Source organism: Macaca mulatta, chromosome 18 (assembly GCF_049350105.2).
Source record: "Macaca mulatta isolate MMU2019108-1 chromosome 18, T2T-MMU8v2.0, whole genome shotgun sequence".
Classification (NCBI taxonomy): domain Eukaryota; kingdom Metazoa; phylum Chordata; class Mammalia; order Primates; family Cercopithecidae; genus Macaca; species Macaca mulatta.
The window spans coordinates 41,718,998-41,738,511 of NC_133423.1; the positions used below are offsets into that span (position 1 = coordinate 41,718,998).

The 19,514-nt window shown below is 44.0% G+C and overlaps 1 protein-coding gene across 3 annotated transcripts in view; it reads right to left on the bottom strand.

Moving 5' to 3' along the window:
• The window catches only part of MAPK4 (mitogen-activated protein kinase 4), a 177,394-nt gene extending 158,609 nt beyond the window's left edge, over positions 1-18,785 (bottom strand). For all 3 annotated transcript variants that reach the window (XM_077974588.1, XM_015121918.3, XM_015121917.3), the window contains exon 1: positions 18,623-18,785. The gene's annotated coding sequence lies outside the window, so the exon portion shown is untranslated. The remainder of the gene's footprint in view (positions 1-18,622) is intronic.
• Positions 18,786-19,514: the final 729 nt, after the last annotated feature.

Consider the following 19,514-nt stretch of genomic DNA (forward strand, 5'->3'; position numbering starts at 1 on the left):
TGATGGGACCTGTTGGAATGGATTTCCTCAAGAGCTACTTAGAGATGTATGAATTACTGTGTGATGAGGAGCCCTGTGAGAGGAAACCACAAATCAAATTTTCATCATCAAATTGAAGAGAGTAGTACCACGAGTAAAATCCATCACTGTTTTCTTTTAAGATGGGCCAGGAATGGATGAGAACTCACTGCCCTCCTAACCCACTTTGCACTTGTCCCTAGCCAACAATTAGCCCACTGTTACCCTCTTCTTGATTTTCTTCATGCACACCTAGTGTGCAACTGTGATGGGCATGGAGTGGGTCTCACCCATTTTGGACAGCCCTACTCACGCCGTAATGCCCAGGTCTGGCACCATCCTGAGGGTACCTGAGAGACTTCCCTGGGTAAGCCCCCAAATTGAAGAGGAATAGGCCTGGGAGGTGGGGAAATGTAGCTGCCAGCAGGTGGCTGGGCTATGACTCAGGTCTTTTAATCTGCTCTCAAGGTAGAAGCGTGACTCCCGGCTAGTACCAAAAAAGAAAACAGAACAGGCGGAGAACAGTTCCTCCCCAAACTCACCTAGGCTAAGGAGGTGGGACTGCCCCACTCCACTTCCACACATACCTCTCAAGTGGTTGCATTTTTGTAACTCATCTGCTGGGGAAGTGTAATTGTTTCTGCCTGGTGCCACTCCAAAAGCACACACAGTATTTAAAATCCTGAGCAGAGGCCGAGAGTGATGCAAGGACAAAGTGATTCACAGGCCATGCACCCTGCAGCCTTATCACTTCCCATGGGGTCTCCTGTGACAGTCTCCTGTGTCTCCTGCACGTGCATGTTCTCTCCAGTCCATTTTCCAACTTGCAGGCAATTAGCAGGCAAATCTGATCACCATCCTCTCCTGCTTACACCCCTCAAAGACTTTCCTTGCCTTCAGATCAGCTCCAGCTACTGTGCTCCAGTCTCTGCCTGCCTGTCCAGACTAAGCTGCCCCTCCCCATCAAATTCTTTACCCCAGTTATCCTAAGCCACGTATGGTTCTCCATGCGAGGCTTGCTCATGTTCTCTCTCACCTCTTCCCATGTTGCTCCAGGGATACTGCCCCACTTTCCCCTGGCAAACACCAGGTCATCTTCCGAGATTCCTCCCAGACACATCACGTGCTCCTAGAAGCCTCCTCTAAGTCACGCTCCCTCCTGCCCATGTTTGTCCCCTGAAAGCCCCGGGTGCTCCCTCTACAGAGCATTATGGGAATAGTACTGTGCTGTCCTTTTAGTAGTCCATTACTCACCCCAAGACTAACCACTTCATGTAGTAACGGCATCTTCCTCTTCCTTATAGCAGCAAAGCTTGCACAATACCTAGCATGCAATAGGTGTTTCATAATTTTAAAAAAAAATCAATCTATCAATCTTATAGTTTGCTGTAACCATTATGTAGATTTGCAACAATCATATAATTTCCTTTTCCTTGACCAAACAGGCACCATCTGCCATCACTATGTCCTTCCTCCTAGACCAGTGGTTCTCAAATGGTAGTCCCCAGACTAGCACCACCAGCATCACTGGACAGGCGTTAGAAATGTATATTCTTGGACCCTATCCTATACCTACTGAATCAGAAACTCTGAGGTTACCCGAGCAATCTGTAGTCCACCCAGCAATCTGTAGTTTAACAAGTGCACCAGGTGATTCAGATGCACACTCAGGTTTGAAAACCACTTGTGTGGAGCCTTCAAAGACCCTTAGAAGCAGCTCAAATTTCACTCAATGAGCAGCTTCAATGAACTCTCTGGCCACTTACTTCCCCTTTTCCAGGAGAGCTGAGCCTCTCACATTTAAAACAGCTGCATTCACCTGGGGGCCAGATGCAGAAATATGGCCCCTCCCCTTACTCCTTGGCCTAAACAAGAATCACCTAGGGAACAAAGGAAACCAGGCAACACATGCACTCTGCTCCAGGGAGCTCTCTCTCTGTTGAACCCTGGGCAGCGGGTAAGGTCTCAGTCGACACTTGCTGAACTACACAGAGTTCACCTAAGGCTAAATCTATGGCTGGAGCTCCTTAATGTTACAGAAGCCAGTTTCTGGTTATTTTTCTCCAAATAACAATGTTAGACACATCAGGAGTATGACAGGCAGATGTGCCACTCCTATCACTGCAGATACGAGGAACAGGGCAATTAGGAAGATCTTGGCTGTCGGTTTCAGCTCAAACCACTGGTAGCCACAATGAAGGCTGTGGTTGTGAGCTGAATTTATTAGGTTTTGCTGCCTACCCTTCATCCAAATCACAGCATAACATATTCAGGCCTACGGAAATGTCCAAAGAACCAGAAATGCCCAACGTTTTTTAGCACTAACATTTTTATAAACCCTTCTATTGTTTCATGTGTTCTTATTTTTACTGAGCACAAGGTAACCCTGGTGCACAAGGTAACCCTGGTGTTTTTGCTGCTTAATGCAGGGAATGGCAATCTTGGCTGTATATTTGAATCACCTAAGCAGCTTCACAAAAAATCTGATTCCCAGACTAGACAGCAAACCAATTAAACCCTAGTCTCTGGAGTGAGATGCAGACATCCATATTTTAAAACGCCCCAGATGATTCTAACATGCACTTAATTTGGGGTTTTAAATAAAACTGATGTCTGGACCCCACACCACATAAATCAGAATCTCTAGGGCTGCAGCCTGGCACAAATGTGTAACCCAAGCCCTCATACACACATGCATATGGTGTGTAGGGAGTGTATGCAAACAGCTACATACACTCTCCAGGTGTTCTAATGCAGCCAAAGTTGAGAACGACAACACATACCATTGGTTCCCAAACTTGTTTGCACTTGAGAATCATCTTTTTAACATTCCAAACCTCATGCTAGACCCCAGAACTATCAGATCACAAGCTCTAGGGCAGTGAGCTGGGCACAGACATCAATATTTTGTAGGGTCCCCAGGTGATTCCAAGGTGCAGACAAATTTGGAAAGCACAGCACAGGCTCCAAGCTCCAGGAAAGCAGGGTCTGTCTTGTAATTTTTACTGTAACTCTCCTACAGCACCTACTTTTATTTGTTAAACTGAATTGAATTTGTAGAGGCCTCCATTCTCATGAGGTCCTTTCCAACTATGCCTACTTGCATTGGTGCCACCTAGGACCCTATGAATCCAGAGCAGGGCTTGGCATAAAAGGAATATGCTTCATACAAACTGCATTATACTGCTTCATTAGTAAATCCTGTCCTAGGGACTTCCACAGACCTGACACTTTGTTATTTCATTATGTTATTTAATTAAAAATGGAATCTATTATGCCTTTTTCACATTAGATGTTGGTAGAATTTTTTGTTTTTTTAACTTTTATTTTAGGTTCGGGGCATATATGCAGGTTTGTTATATAAATAAATTGCATGTCACAGAAGTTTGGTGTACACATTATTTTGCCACCCACATAATAAGCATAGTACCTGATAGGTAATTTTTGGATCCTTACCCTCTTCCCTCCATCCTCAAACAGGCCCCAGTGTCTGTTGTTTCATTGTGTTCATGTGTACTCAATGTTTAGCTCCCACTTATATATATGAACATGCAGTATTTGGTTTTCTGTTCCTGCGTTAGTTTACTTAGGATATTGACCTCCAGCTCCATTCACATTGCTGCAAAGGATATGACCTTCTCGTTCTTCTTATGGCTGCATAGTGTTCCACGGTGTATATGTACCATGTTTTCTTTATCTAGCCCATTGTTAATGGGCATTTAGGTTGATCCCATTTTTTGCTACTGTGAATAGTACTGCAATGAACATATGTATGCATGTGTCTTTATGGAAGAACGATTTAAATTCCTTTGGGTATATACCCAAAAAAAGGATTGCTGGGTCAAATGGTAATTCTGCTTTGAGTTCTTTGAGAAATCACCAAACTGTCTCCCACAATGGTTGAACTAATTTAAATTCCCACCAGCAATGCATAAGCATTCCCTTTTCTCCACAACCTCACCAGCATCTGTTGTTTTTTGACTTTTTAATAATAGCCATTCTGACTGGTGTGAGACGGTATCTCACTGTGCTTTGGATTTGCATTTCCTAATGAATAGTGATGTTAGCATTTTTTTTCATATGCTTGTTTGCCACGTGTATGTCTTCTTTTGAAAAGTATCTGTTCATCTCCTCTGCAAACTTTTTAATGGGTTTCTTTTTTGCTTGTTGATTCATTTAAGTTCCTAATAGATTCTGGATGTTATTGATAGACCTTTGTCAGATGCATAGTTTACAGATATTTTCTCCCATTTTGTAGATTGTCTCTTCACTGTTGATAGTTTCGTTTGCTGTGCAGTGCTCTTTAGTTTAATTAGGTCCCATTTGTCAATTTTTGTTTTTGTTGCAATTGCTTTTGGCATCTTCCTCATGAAATCTTTGCCTTACACTTTTTGATAGTGTCTCTCTCTTGGGAATTTCTTTTGCTGTTTCTCCTTGGGGTGGCTTCAGAGAAAAATAAAAATTAAAAATAAGCCTTTCCAGCTCTCTGTTCTCAGCATGTTTAAAAACTGGGAATAGCTTTTGAGCACTCAGGTGCCTAGGAGTGAATTTAGGAAGTGAGGTGTTGTCTTAGTCCGTTTGTGCTGCTAAGACAGAATACCCGAGATTGGGTCATGTATAAAGAACAGCAATTTATTTCTCACAGTTCTGGAAAACCAAGATCAAGGAACTGGCAGGTTCGGTGTCTTGTGAGGGTCCAGTCTCTGCTTCCAAGGTGACACTTTGAACTCTGCATCCTCCAGAGGAGAGGACACTTCATGTCCTCATATGGTAGAAGGCAGAAAGGCGAGAAAGGGACTAAGCTTCTTCCATTAAGTCATTTTATGACAGCATTAATCTATTCATAAGGACAGAGCCCTCATGACCTAAACACTTCCCCGAAGGCCCCACTTCCCAACACTGTTGCATTAGGAATTAGGTTTCCAACCCATGAATATTAGACAGCACATCCATGGCCTCTGCTCCTTGCTGAAGGAGGAGTTCACTCACCAGGTCAGAAACAGCTCCTATTTTAAGAAGGCTGCAGGTGAGGTAAAAATTACCATTAATCCTTCCTTTCACATTGATGCTGTGCACCTGGATTTACCCAACAAGTGAGGGTGATTTTTCTCTATTGCAAACACACCTGGTGTAGATACTTATCATCACAAGGATTCCTGCTGTGAATTCCTTTGTGGACATGCTGATGTTTATATACAGCAGGTTTGCTTTAAGAGGAGGTAGAGCTGCAAAATCACTCATTAAAACTTGGAAAAATAAGCTCGGTACAGCCTTTTCTTTTTGAGAGTTTTAAAACTCTCTTTACATTTGTAGTTTTAATTTAGCATGACCTGATTTTTGCAGCATTGACCATTCATCTAAAACTTGATTGCCAATCTCTGTAATAACTGTTGCAGCAACAGGAGGGCTCGGCTAGAAGTGAGGAGAACTGGGCTCTGTATACCATGTCACCTCTAATTTCCTGTGGGACCTTCAGAAGTTATTTGATCTTCAGGTTCCTCATTTGTAAAACAAGAGAATAAATACTCTCGATGATTTTCTTCTGACTCAAACCCCATGTGATTCTAATTCTCTTGTGAACAATGACATTAGTCTTATAGAAAGGGCTTCGTTTTTTCCTTTTGTTTTCCTAGAAATGTATAATTATTTGGGAGAAAATACCTTAAATCCAATTCAACAAAAGAAAAGACTAAGGAATGAATATATGTGCCATAATGTACTAGACACAGTAAGGCTACAAAAAGAGAGACAGCCTATATTGCTGAAATTAATGAGGAAAACAATCATCTAACCATGATTCAAGACAGAACGAAATAGATGCAAAGACACAAAACCAGAGAGGAGGTAGCTTGGAGTATTTAAAAAAAGAATGTCCAGAATAAAGAGCAAAATTCTTTTTACCAGGGATAAAACAACACCGATGTGGAATCAAAAGTGGCTTCTAGTCCTGGAATACTAGAGAACTAGGTAGTAACTATATCATCTAAGACAAGCCACACATCTTCCCCGAGCTTCAGTTTTCCCCTCTGTAAAATGGAAATCATACAATACTGGCTGAAAATACCAGACAGCGCCACTAGGAGGCTCAAAGAAGATATTGGTATTAGAGGACTTTACAAAATGCTGCAGAATATAAGTTACACAAAACCATGGAGGATATATGTGAACTATATTGACCATGTTCCTATAGATTTTGGTCTGATGATGAATAAAAACCAGAATTTCTAATGAGAAAGTAGTCTAGAACAGTGGTCCCCAACCCTTTTGGCACCAGGTACCAATTTCATGAAAGATAATTTTTCCGTGTACAGGGGTGGGTGTGGGAGATGCATACAACTCACCATGATGTAGAATCAGTGAGAGCTCTGAGCTTGTTTTCCTGTAACTAGACAGTCCCATCTGAGGGTGATGGAAGACAGTGACAGATCATCAGACATTAGATTCTCATAAGGAGCATGTAACTTAGATCCCCCGCATGTGCAGTTCACAATAGGGTTTGTGCTCCTATGAGAATCTAATGCCGCCACTGATCTGACAGGAGGCGGGCTCAGGCAGTCATGCAAGCAATGGGGAGCGGCTGTATGGAGAGATGAAGCTTTGTTGGCTTGCCCACTGCTCTCCTCCTGCTGTGCGGCCTGGTTCCTAGCAGGTCACAGACCGGTACTGGTCCTGTGGCCCAGGGATTGGGGACCCCTGGTCTAGAGGTTAAATTCACAAGAGGATCTTATAAACTGTGGCTTCTTTTTTCTCCACCTTCTTAATTCTCTCCTTATTTACTTAAGTATGATTATTTAAAATATCAAATAGTAAAATATAAACTAACAAATCCCTTCCCTCACATCAATCCTCAATCACTTCTTACTTTATCACTACTAACAATGTCCTGTGTGTCCTTCTAGGAAAAAAGCTTATGACTGCCCCGTAATCGTAACTGCACATGCTCCTGCATGTGTCCCCTGTATCGACAGCTATACACCTGCTTTTCTAGGTATCCATTACTGGAGAGGAAAGATCTTATTTCAAATAATCTAAGTTTAAGGCAACATAGTTTTAGATTACTGAAATCTGACAATGCTTTTGGTGGTGATAATTAAATAATAATGCGATTATTATTTATTATCAATAGCAGAGGTGGAAGAGAAAATTAGAAGGTTATTTAATATATTATGGAAGCCAAATCCTGAACTCAAATTGTAGAGTAAAACACTGTTGTTTGTTGGTTAATGAAGGGAGAAAATTCAGCACATAAAAGGTGGATAGATTTTTGATTCTGGGGATCTGCTTCTGAATAAACCGGAAAGAAAAGCCAATGGATATTTTTTACTGCCTCTAGTTCATTCTCATTTCATAACATTGAGAATCTTATGAGAATCTCAGAAGAAAGACTGCTCATAAGAAAGGAGAGGTTTCAGAATTAACAAATTCACTGAATAACTTCTGAAAAATGAAAGCGTATAGACATTTGGAAACCAAGACTTTGAGCTTTTAACTAAAGTACTTCAACTGAGAGCATTATCACTTAGGAATCACCCAACAAACTTAAGAATGACCTGAGTCTTTTTTCTTTTGTCCTTAGTCTCCATTCAACTCAAGAAAATAGTAAAGTATAGAAAAATGGACAGTTATTCAGGCCACAACATACCCAGAACTACTTACTAGATATATTCTCATTCATGCTGTAAAAAATTCTCGCTCCTATTCCGTGTACACTAACGTTCTTCTCTGTGTCATTTTGATGGCACATATTTCACTGGCTTTATTACACAGCAGATGGCTGGGCCATTAAAGCCCTCTTCGAGTCCTACACTGTAGGCATTGAAACTTCATAATAATTCATAAGAAATTTTTCATTTTTTTGCCTCTGATCTGGAAAGCTCAAGCAGTCCACCACTGTTACATATTTCTCACCTTCTCTTCCTATGTGATTTACAGTAATCATCTTCCTTATTCTCCTCTTACAAATAAAATCATTTCAGATTTCTGAACTTCTCTGTTCCTTTTTTTCTAGTGAATGAGCTATAATACTTCACCATTCTGAGTTCTTTAAAGGTTCTGGACACTTGGTAAAAAGCCCACCGCATACTGAAGGTGATGTCATGGTCTCTGATAAGTACAGGAATTTGCTCAGCTAACTTTGTCTGAACTCCCTGCGGCTTTCACATATGTTATTGAAAATGCAGCACATTATCTCTTATTAGCAGACAAGATGGTATTGAAATAACTGGAAAAAACTCAAATCCACATAAATGGAAAATTTGACAAAAGAAATACAGTAAATGGCCCTGATGGTTCTCAAATAACTATACCTCTTTAGAAAAATCACCTTAAGAGCCCAAGTTACTGATAAAAGAAATTTGGGCTTATACCTAAAGTGAATCATGTTAGAGGAATTAATTTATTTCATCTCAGGCTGAAAGTTTTCAAATGTCTTGGTTCATAAATTCTTATGGCTGGTAGGGCTTTCTGACCATTCTGCCTCCAAAAATAATCACGGAAGGGCACATTTTCCAGGAGAACAGAAAATTTGCCTCTTCAAAATTAATTAAGTCATTTATCATTTCTTCCAAAGGATCGGCCACAGTCTAGAATTACCTGGGAGTGGGGTTACAGATTTGTTCTTTTATGGACAGTTACTGAAATCTAATTGGAGGATTTCTATTTCTAGCAATATGGTAGACTAATTTATCTATAGTCCTTCCTATGTGTGAAATATTGTGAAATTAAAAATCAGCAGGGTAAATTATTGTGGAATACATAAAAGGCTCCATGGTATAGGGCGGTCTCCAGAAAGTCAGTGGGGATACCTCCCCCTAAGACAGGGCCCTTTCCAGAGGGGCACACCCACACCTTCCTTCTCTTTACCCAATGACTACATGCCTGAAGGGTGAGGGGAGAGAACGTGGTTCCCTGGGCAGACAGTGATTTTCTGAGAGGATAGCTCAGCTCTAAGGTTTCCAGGGAAAAAGGTACTCAAAAATAAAAATAAAAGCCGCCACCACCCCACTCCCACACCCCAAAAGCCAATGGAGGGTGTGGTAAGGTGGAGGATGAGGAGTTCCCACCACTCAGGCTCCCTTTGTCCAACCTTTTCAAACTCAGGAAATATACTTTCCTTTTCGTAGACTTCTCTGGCTTCTTGAAAGTTGGGGGAAGAGTTGGAGGAAGTAAGGGGAAAATAGATGTGGCTGCTGATCCCAAGAACACGTGGTCGAGCATGCAGCTTCTAAAAGCCAGAAACTATCATAAAGCTCCAAACCTTAGCATCAAGCAGAGTCCTCTGGAAAGACTATCTTGACTTCTTAGCCTGGACCTGATGGTTCAGCCTCTACAAGGAATTGTCTGGGTCATGGAAGAGAAGTTCTGCCTTCAACATGAACATTTTGGGGTCCAGTTTGAATGGAAGGAACTTGCCCAGCAAAAATACAGCCTACATTTTTTACTTCTTAACAGCTGCTGAAAGAGAAAGCACCTTCCTGCCTCAACACTTCCCTTGGTACTAAATTCTCATCTTTTGCAGGACAGTATAGGTGAGAAGAAAGAAGCAGGTTAGAGATGGGGCTCCAGGTAGCACTCCTGTGACTGCCTTCTCAGCCAGGTCACCTGCCTTATTAGGAACAGCCTGAGGAATTAGTCTCATTTATGCAAGGAAATACATCTACATGTGGCTATGTCCAGTTAGTGGAAATGTATCCATCCTAACTTCTGCTTTCCAGCTGCAACTAGGGTGTTGTGTTGGGAGTAGATAAAGTTCTCTAGGCACAGCCAGGCAAAGAGCAGCTGGTCACTTGTGTTTCTCTCCTGTCAGTCTCTAAGATGGATCTGACTGGGTCCCACCTCCTGCCAGCAGTGGTGAACTGGGTAATTTGAGCCAACTTTCCCAGTGAACACAACAAAGAAAGCTGGATGAGGTTAACAACAAATGACAAACCTTCCTAAAAGCACCACAAAGCTAACAAGATAGGGAGGAATTTCAGGTTTAAGATGTGAGAAAAGAAATAGATCTAGACATGTGGGCCTCAGTACTAGGGGCCACTTTTACCCAGTTGGAGGGGCTTGTCAATCCAAAACAGGAAGCTAGGAAGCTGAGCAGCGCATTGATGGCCTCATGGAATCAAGAGGCCAGGGCCTCTCTAAGTCCTGGTAAACCACTTTACACTTAGAGTAGGACCCCAAAGAGCTTCAAGCTTGTCCAACCCACCTTATTTTGTTGTTGTTGTTGTTCTGTTTCATTTCGTTTTAGGCTTTTAGCAGCCTGAAGCCATGGTTTTTACTTTCTGTCTCTAGTTATAAGTGGAAAAGAGGGATGAGGAAGGGGCTTTACTGGCCCAACCAGAATCAGAAACTAAGAACCCATGACTGTATTCTCTCCCTTGGACACCCCCTGATAGACCCTAGAAGTAAGAGAGAACAAAAAGTAAACTAGTCTGGCTTCATGTCATCTGGGTGATCCAGAAAATCTGAGGCCCCAAAATTGAACCACTATTGCTGATACCCCAGAAAACCTTAAGAAGTTAATTAAAAATTCTCTCTTGAACTCATAATCTGTATTATGATTATCCAAAGTCTCAAATTATCAAATGTCCTGAAATGTTAAATATCACTAATTATATGAAGCACTATTATTTTACGTACCAGTGAAAAAGAAAAAATGCTGTCAACTGTCTCTCCATCTAAGCTTGCTTCAGGAACTAACAAGCAGCTCTATGACTAAGAACAAAATGTTTAGCCTGAAACAGGGCACGGGAGATGTTGGAATCATGGAACATGAGGGTTGAATGGAATTCCTTATAAAATAGCCACTATACCTAAGAGATCAGAGGTTATTGTTTTTCCTTTTGACAAATGACTTTCTATAGAAAGGTTATTTAAAAAAAAAAAACTACACTCAAATAGATAATTCACCAAAACAACAACAAAAAAACACCACACACACTCACACACACAGAAAGTTCTATAAAAAAATCCTATAGAAAAATGTTTAGCTGTATTGGTTAGCAAAATGTAAATGAAAGCAATAAAGACACCTTTACTTTGTCATATTAGTAATTACAAAAACAAGTATGTTATCAATGGTGTGGTGAAATTTCATCATTTATAGCATGCTATCAATATAAGGTAAACTGGTACACCGTTTTGGTAAAGCCATTGAACACAATGCACACACATCCTTGGCTCAGTAATTTCACTCTTTGGGAACGTATACCAAGAAAACAATCCAAATTGTAGAAAAAGCACAGACACAAAGTTGCCCACGCAGTGATGGCAGGGAGAAATTAGGACCAAACTTAATGTTCACTAATAGCAAAACGTTGTGGTAAATTAACAAGCTTCTAAGGATTGCAGCCATTAAAAATTATGTTCACAACAATGAGAACACAAGGATACCGGGAGGGGAACATCACACACCGGCGCCTGTCAGCGAGTGGGGGTTAGGGGAGGGAGAGCATTAGGAGAAACACCTAGTGTAGATGACAGGTTCATGGGTGCAGCAAACCACCATGGCACATGTATACCTATGTAACAAACCTGCACATTCTGCACATGTACCCCAGAATTTAAAGTAAAAAAAAATAGCATCAATAAAACTCTGACATTGTGGAAAGACACAAAAAAATTATGTTCACAAAGAGTTTATGTTCACAAAAATTATGTTCCCAATCACTTTTACACCGTTGGTGGGATTGTAAACTAGTTCAACCATTATGGAAAACAGTATGGCGATTCCTCAAGGATCTAGAACTAGATGTACCATATGACCCAGCCATCCCATTACTGGGTATATACCCAAAGGATTATAAATTATGCTGCTATAAAGACACATGCACACGTATGTTTATTGCAGCACTATTCACAATAGCAAAGACTTGGAATCAACCCAAATGTCCATCAGTGACAGATTGGATTAAGAAAATGTGGCACATATACACCATGGAATACTATGCAGCCATAAAAAAGGATGAGTTCGTGTCCTTTGTAGGAACATGGATGCAGCTGGAAACCATCATTCTTAGCAAACTATCACAAGAACAGAAAACCAAACACCGCATGTTCTCACTCATAGGTGGAAACTGAACAATGAGATCACTTGGACTCAGGAAGGGGAACATCACACACCGGGGCCTATCATGGGGAGGGGGGAGGGGGGAGGGATTGCAATGGGAGTTATACCTGATGTAAATGACGAGTTGATGGGTGCAGCACACCAACATGGCACAAGTATACATATGTAACAAACCTGCACGTTATGCACATGTACCCTACAACTTAAAGTATAATAATAATAAATAAATTTTTAAAAAAATTATGTTCACAATAACACATACATTATTCTAATAAAAAAGGCAAGAACAATTAAAATTGTATGTACAATATGGTCTGAATTGTTCAAATGAGTTTGAAAATGAGCTTAAAAAAACACTAAAAATAAACATAGCAAAATATGATTGAGATTAAAGTATCAAAGGATCACAGGTAGAATGTGTTTATTATTCTTGCCACCTTCCATAATGAATACATATTACTTTTTTAAATAGACAAATGTTTTCATTCTAGTTATTTACTGTAAAGATGATACAAAAAAGCAATAAAAGAAGTTTTTATAAGATAATCTCATTCCACCAATCAAACCATCTCAGTTTTTCTGTGATTGTTTCAATACTGCCTGTGTTTACACACACCTTTGGCATAGATGTAATCAGTTTGAATTAATGAGTAGTTCTCTGAGGATCAGTGCCCTGGAAATGAGACAAGTTATCAAACCCTTTTCCTGCCTAGTTTCCCTACACCGACACACTCTACAACCAGGAAGACAGAAGAACGGTATCCCAGCAGCACTGAGTGACAAGGGGATGGGGTGAGCTCCTGGCTCCTTGCCCCAGCCTCCCAGCTGATCTCTGTGTGACCTTAGCAAGCCATCTAACCACTTGCAGCCTCAGTTTCTCTAATTATTCAATGGGCAAACAGGGCTGTCCAGAAACCGCTAAAATCTCTTTCAGGTCTAATTTCTGTGACTGTGTGCACATTTGGCCCAAAATCTCCAAACAGGTCTCAACTCGAAAAATTTTATACAAATCAAACCTGTTTAAATACAAACGAAAGACGAGCAATGCTTTAAAGGAAATCTCTACCACAGCAAATCTTCATGTAGAATGTTTCTTATTTCTTATTTTTAATTTTTGTTAAATCTAGACATTGATATATTGCCAGATCAGTCTTGTGCAGGGCCAGGCATTTATAGTTAACATTTCTACACTAAAGCAACAATTAGAACACTGTCTTCCTCACTGAAGCTAAGGTGATCCAAACTAAGGAAAAAGATGAATTAATGAGAAGTCTGAATTATAGTTTCATTTGTAAAGCCTTATTATCTTAAGTTCTTAAATTCACACAGTCATACATCACTCTGAGAAATGCATCATTAGTCAATTTCTTGGTTATGGGAACATCATAGAGCATACTTACACAAACCTGGATGGAATAGCCTACACACCTAGGCTATATGGTATGGCCTATTGCCCCTAGGCTACAACTCTGTACAGCATGCTACTGTACTGAACACTGTAGGCAACTGTATCACAATGGTATTTGTACACCTAAATACGTCTAAACATGGAAAAGGTACAGGAAAAATATAGTATTATAATCTTACAGTTTCACAGTCCCACATGCAGCCCTTCATTGACTGAAATGTCATTATGTAGCACATGACTGTACTTAAATTACTTGTCCCCCCAAAATAAGGGGGCAAGTATTTCCTGCCTGGCTGGTTTTAATGCAAGGACGTCTCATCCCAGGCTCAGGTATTCCAAAAGAAAAGTTTGAATCAATGTACTCCTATTATAAACTCTTCAAATACCATTAGAGTGACCTGAAAAAGAGTTTCATTCACTTCCCGAGGCAATAACTTCAGCACTGACCAACCTCGTTTATAAGGTGCAGTAAGTTATTACTACCCACTAGTGGAACGCAGAGCCTCCTGCTAAACCGGAATGAACCCTGCCCCTCATTTCACCTATGATGCTGCTAATGTGGACCTGGGGTTGCAGACGATATGGAAGTTCTTACTTTTGAGGGTAGGTGTTAACAGAAGTACAGGTCACCCCGGATTTAACAATTCCATTTTGATCTGTGCTCTCAATTTAAGTCAACACTTTGAGAAGTTTCTCTTAGCTCCTATCAGTCATAGGTAGGACTAATTTTCTATTCTTGCAGACACAGCTGTCCAGTCGTTCCTCAAAACCTTTCCCAAAGGCTGTTTTCCCACGAAGCTAATGAAACTTAAATTCAGAGCCCATCATTTGTCCTCACCAGACCCTTCCAAGGCCTGGGAGGTGCCCTAGCAATGTGCTCCCCTTATCATTTTGTCTTTTCTTTAAAGAGGGTCCATCAAATTACATAAGCACCAAGTCCACCTGAACTGAATCCTCCTCTGCCATTTTCCTCCCCGGCTGGTGGTTACCAGGCACTGCCCAAGTAGCAGGCTGGGAAGATCTTGTGGGTAATGCAGTTCTGCTACCCACAGTTCTGGTATATAAATCAGCCACACTAGAAAAAGAAGAATTTGAGGTTTCATGCTTCAAAAGATGAACTTAATATAATAACCAGATTAGGATATGAGGTCTGAAAAAAGAGGTATTTATTCTAATTTATGAAATTACTTATATGAAAAGTTCTGCCATGTTAATTACACATGTATTAGTTCCTCTTTATTGAAAAGAATTGAATTACATTAGATAAGGCCTCTATTATATGGCATGATACATAATAACCAATAACCCTTAGAACAGTGGTTCTCAAGTAGCAGTGATTTTGTTTCCAAGGGGATACTTGGCAATGGCTGGAGACATTTTGGGTTGTCACAACTTGGGGAGCAGGCTGGTGTATGGTGCTCCTGGCATCTAGGGGGCAGAGGCCAGGGATGCTGTTAAGCATCCTGTAATGCACAGGACAGCTCCCCACAACAAAAACTTATCTGGCCCATAACATCAACAGCGCCCAGGTTGAGAATCACTGCCTTAAAATAATGGGCACATGTAGGTAAGGAAGCAAGGATTCTCCCTGCAAACAATAAAGCTTTAAACTTTGGAGTGGAATATATGAGGGCCAAGCTGGCAGGTGGCTCACAGAGAGCCACTGTCTGACTTCAACCACTGCACCATGATAAACAGCAATGAAGCCTCCAGACATTCATGAATCATGGGACTGCAAGGACCCTTGCCAAGACTGGCTACGTGAGGAGGTGGTGGTTTCAGGAGCACCAGGAAAGGCACTTTGCCTCCCCAATTACCTCTGACACCCACTTGTCTGTGCCTGACATCGTCTCATGGTGAACACAGCCTTTCATTCCATAATGAGGCTTAAAGTGCAAAGACCCCTGGAAAAGAGAACACAGTGACCTACATTCATATTCAAGAGAAAGTGACTGATGACAGATTGGTTTTCCCCTGAGACCTGTTTTCATACAGTGAAAGGCTCTGAACAGCTGAAAGTGATGGAGAGGAAGAGCAGACAGCAGGCCCTGATGAGGCCGGGAAGGGGTGAAGAAATGGGCAATAGAGGTCACTAAAATAAGTGTCACCTACCCTAGCGACTCTTTCTGCCTGAGCCTGCAAGGAGGGAAGGATGCAGAGAGAAAAAAAAAAAAAAAAAGTCACATTCTTGGCCTTGAAGAAGATTACAGTCAAGTTCAGCTCAGGTGAAAAAAACTCCAGGAATGTTTGAAAGAATGGCTGAGATGCAGGGCAGTGCTACCCCACAGCCAGGACAGGAGACCAAGGTCCTTGCCAGCTATGGGATCATGCTGAACCTCAACTGGTTCTGGGTGATGCCCCCCACCTGACACCTAGCATAGTCCTTGACACAGTAAAATGTTCCAGCAGCACTTGTGTGTTGAGTGAAAGGAAACGATTCCAGAGGAAGATCTAGCAAATGCCTAAACTACTCTAAAGACAGTTTGTTTTCCTCGACACCTTTGCCAAAATGATTTCCCTCAATTTGGGAGGAAAGTCTTGTTAGTTGTCTTTGCCCATCTGAATCCTAGTTCATCTTGCAAAGCCCATTTGTTTTCTCTGTCAATTCCTGACAGCTTTTCCGTCTTTTCTTATCAGCGCATTCGTCTAGTACTTACCATATTTTCTATGTATCTTTCATAACGGGCTTACTTACAGAAAAGATTTCAGAGAGGCTTTCAAGGTCACAACAAAAATACTGTAATATAGTTTTCTTTTTATAAACAATTTAAAAAGGAGGTCTCAGAAATAATTTAGGGAGAAAAAAATCATTGTACCAAGAAGCTGGGATAAAGCTGTTACCAGGAATTTCCAGAGGCCAAGGCAAAAAGATAAACATAGAAGGCACATAGAGAGTTCTCAATGTCTGATAAGAGAAAAACCACAGTTCCATGTGCTGAGAGTATGTTTCAGGTTAAATTCCAGGAGGAATTTGCTCCTGGCTTTTCATATATGCTGCCCAAGTTGTCATTTTACATGTTTATCTCGTGAACCAGAGTTCTTTAAGACAAAGACTACATCTTAGACTACATTTCCCTGATAAATGCCTATATTGCATTGTAAATACTCAAATATTTGCTAATGGATATGATTTTCTTGCCAGTCTGGATATTCCAGGGCATCTCAAGATCCTGATTATCAGAGTAACAGATTCATCAAATCTCTTAGCAGGAAAACTATTGAATTCTAGTCCTAGGGCCCCAGCCACGGGCAATGATGGGACTTAAAGACTCTCTCACCCCAACACCACTGGTATCAGTTTGGAGTGAGGGGCTGGAAGGTTCAGCTGGCCCTGTCTTCATGCTTCTCCCTCCCTTCCTCCATTGGTTCCTTCCTTGTTTAGAAGGTGTCTTTTCGTCTGTCTGTCTCCAGCACAGATTCTCTGCCCCTTTGAGCATTAGGGCTTTGCCTTATGGCCCTTCGATTCCCTGTGATAACTCCATGGAGCTTTACACAAAGAAACTGACTTTTCTAATGCAAGGAAACTGAATTGGAAAGAGGTTCCAGGCAAGACTTTTTACTATTCAGCCCTGCTCCTGGCTGACAAACCCTCAAGCATAGAAGTGTACCCTCAAGTGTAGACGACCAGCCCTTCATGTACCACACAAGCGGTTCAGAAAGGTTAAAATGCAGGTCACTAAAGGAGTTGAAGACTCAAGGGTCAGAAGATATTATATTTTCTCTCCCTTGTTTCTATCTGTACCCCAAAAGTACACTGGGCAACCCTTCAGCAAAAAAGCCTTGTGCACTAAGTAGGTGCTCAGTAAATATCTATTACAATAAGATCATAGCATAGCTACCTTGAACATAGTAGGTACTCAATAAATAGCTGTTACATTGAGAACCTCATGACACTTCACCTTTGCACGGGGTAGGTGCTCAATATGTATCTATTCAATTGAAAAGTTTGTAGTATACCTGCTTTTCACATAGTAGGTACTCAATAAGTATCTTTTACGTTAAGGTTATTGTAAGATAGCTGCCTTGCACACAGTAACCTCCCAGTAAATGGCTATTGAACAGTTGCAGACACTCCTCCTTAGAGAACCCAGGCAGGGGTGACATTAATCAACCACCAGGCACAGATCCATGAATGGAAATGCACGTCTCGAGGTAGTGCTTTCCAGAGTGCTGGAGAGGCGCGTGACAGTAGGCGGCCGCTGCACTGTTTCCGGACGCTGCTGACCCACTGCTGGCTCCAAGATATCGATTAGCGATCAGAATCCATTCCCCACCCAGGGGCGGGAAACAGCCGCCTCCTCCAATGGTCATCTGGAGGCCGCACCTGGAACTCCCGCCACAGCCCCCTCCCGAGGCATCCGCCACCCCGGCTTTACCTAAGATTCCAGCGAGTAGCAGGCAGAACAAAAGCAAAAGCCGGTCGGACTTGCGATTGCTTTTCTGATAGACAGCAACCCGGGAGGAGGCTGGGGGAGCCGGCCTGGGACCCAGGACGTCAAACCCGAGCCGCTGCCCTCTCCAGCAGGCTGGGGCTCTGGGTCGCCGAGCGGGGAAAGCGGCGGGGTCCCCCCACTTCCCTTCTCCCAGGGGCTACCGACCGGGAGTGTGGGCGCCTCGGTCGGGTGGCGAGGGAAGAGGGCTCTGTATCAACCCTTGAACAAGGAAGGGAGAGGCTGGAGGGGAGGATAATCGGGGACTGGGGCAGACCCCGCAACCGCGATCCAAATCTGAACTCGCAGTGTGAACCGCCCCTCGGCGACCCCAAGCGCTCGGGATTGTCCCCGGGGGTGGGGTCCCCTCGCGGGGCCCGGCCCCTGCGTCCTCCTCCCCTAAACACACCGCAGGGAGCCCAGCTGCAACCTCCCATCCCAAACGGGTCGGGGACAGCACTGGCGCGCGGTCCGCGAGCGAGCAGGTCACCCAGGGCAGCCGGGCGGGTCCCGCGGGAGACCCCCGCCGCTCAGACACTCGCTAGTTTGGCAGTGGCGTGGCCTGGGGGGCTTACTGTTAGGGTGAGGTGGGGAGGCAGACAGTGCGAGGAAGTCTCATCTCTTCTCCGCTTCTCCGGAGCCCGCCGAACTCTAAGAAGGCGCAGGCGGCGGGAGGAGAAAGCCAGCAGAGGGGGAGCCACTTACCGAGGCAGAGCTCGAGAGCGCGACGGCCCGGCCACGAGCCGCCCTTTGTCTGCGGCCGCGTCGCCGGCGCGCTCGGCCAGGCTGGTCCCAGCCCTGGCGCGCGGTGAGCTCCCGCGGGCGCCCCGACAGCCCGGCTCGCTGCTCCAGCTCGGGCTCGGGCTCCGGCCCCGGCCCCGGCCCCCGCCTGGGCTGCCGCTGCCGCGGCTCCGCCCCGAGCCGGGCCCCGCCCCCACCCGCTGGGCCCCCACCTGCTGCGGCGGTGGCGCTGGGGAGCGGGGCCCTGGGCGCCGGGGGCCGGCCGCCTCCCGTGTGCCGGGCTCTGCCCTCCCGCAGCCTCCAGGCCGCTCGGCCGCGCGGTCCCGGGGCCTTCCCGGACCCAGCCCCACGGAGACGAGCTCACCTGGGGAGCCGAGCCCCGTCCGGGGGTAGCCTGGCCTTCCCGGGGCACACGCGGTAGAGCTCCAGTCACTCAGACGCCCGTCCTCACGCCCGCCGGGGGTGGGGGATCCTCGGGCTGCGTCCGGGAGGGAAGGGGCGCCGGGAAGGCGGGAAGCGGGGATCCGCCTGAGCCCGGTCGCAGCCCCGCCAGCCCCGCGCTGCTGCAGCCGCCGGGGGCTCGGTGGCAGGGTGGGTGGGGAGAAGGAGCCGGCGGGGACCGGTGGGCTCTGGAACCGGGGAGACCTGCGCGCGCGGGAAGGGGCACCGGGCCGAGGGTCGAGGGGGCGCAGAGCCCGCGTGCACCGGTCCCCAGCCGGCCTCAGATTCCTAGCGGGCCGCCTGGGCTGTGAATCTTTGCTCACTGGCATGACCGGAATAAAACTAACAAAAGGGAACCAACACTTTGGGATCCGGAGGAAAGGGACAGGAGAAGCCACTAACACTGGTAATAACT